A 1606-nucleotide genomic window follows, 5' to 3' on the forward strand; every position below is an offset into this window, starting at 1 on the left:
TGATAGTCCATGCTGCTCCAAACGTCGTTATTGTCTTGCAAACGTCCCTATCTTTTGACTCAGGGATCGAGACGTGGCTGCACGATCCGTTAACAGCCATGCGGATAAGATGTATGTCATCTCGACTGCTAGTGATACAAGGCCGTTGATATCCAGCACGTCGTTCCGCATTACCCTCCTGAACCCACCGGTTCCATTTTCTACTAACAGTCATTGCATCTCGACCAACGCGAGCAGCAATGTCGCCATACGATAAACCGCAATCGCGATAGGCTACAATCCGACCTTTCTCAAAGTCGGAAACGTGATGGTATGCATTTCTGCTCCTTACACGAGGCATCACAACAACGTTTCACCAGGCAACGCCGGTCAACCGCTGTTTGTGTATGAGAAATCGGTTGGAAACTTTCCTCATGTAAGCACGTTGTAGTTGTCGCCACTGGCGCCAACCTTGTGTGAATGCTCTGAAAAGCTAATCATTTGCATATCACAGCATCTTCTTCCTGTCGGTTAAATTTCACGTCTGTAGACGTCATCTTCGTGATGTAGGAATTTTAATGCCCTGTAGTGCATAAAAAGTGCGAGGTCCTTCGTATGAGTACTAAAAGGAATCCGTTAAATTTGAGTTAAAAGATAAATAATACTAATTTAAAGGTTGTCGATTCAACTAAACACCTAGGGATTACAACTGCGAACAACTTAAATTAGAGGGGGAAAGTGTCATCTTTGATATAAGTACGTATTTCGCTGCTTCAAGATCTTTTCACAAACTTTTAATCAACCTTCTCTTCCGAATGCGAAAATATTTTGTAATTTCCACCTAAATAGGTAGAAATGACCACTGTAATAAAACAAGAGAAATAAGAACTCGCACGGAAAGATGTGGGTGTTGATCTTTCCCATTTGCAATTCGATAGTGGAAAGGTAGAGAAATGATTTGAAGGTGGTTGTGTGAACCCTCCGCCAACCACGTGGAGGTGAACTGCAGAGTAATGGTGTAGATATAGAAATAAACAAATAAAGTAATATATTCCCATCTCTTGTCACTAGATATGTTTTTCGCTTTCGTACCCCGCTCTGAGCTCTGAGCACTATGGGACTTAACATCTGTTGTCATCAGTCCCCTAGAACGTAGAACTACTTAAACCTAACTAACCTAAGGACATCACACACATCCATGCCCGAGGCAGGATTCGAACCTGCGACCGTAGCGGTCACGCGGTTCCTGACTGAAGCGCCTAGAACCGCACGTCCACACCGGCTGGCGCGACGTGTAATCACTCGAAGCTGAAGCTCGAAGCTAGTTACGAATTGCAAACATGGTGTCTGGCTGTAGAGCGGAAGACAAAAACCTAAGGAACTGTAATGAGGTTCCCAGCAAAAGTCTTTTACATAGCTACTTTCATCACACTAGCGTAGCTTGTCTTTGGTACGTGCAAATTTCCTGCCCGTTTTCCTTGAACGACCACCACGAGATGTCTCAATCGCTGGCAAAAAAATACCTGCAACTGTGTTTCCGTTCGCAGAAAGTATCTCACTGCACGAGACGTGTTTTTTGCCTAACCTGAGAACCTTTCATGCACGCACAGCGACTTATGAGTAGTGT

Source organism: Schistocerca americana, chromosome 5 (genome assembly GCF_021461395.2).
Source record: "Schistocerca americana isolate TAMUIC-IGC-003095 chromosome 5, iqSchAmer2.1, whole genome shotgun sequence".
NCBI lineage: Eukaryota > Metazoa > Arthropoda > Insecta > Orthoptera > Acrididae > Schistocerca > Schistocerca americana.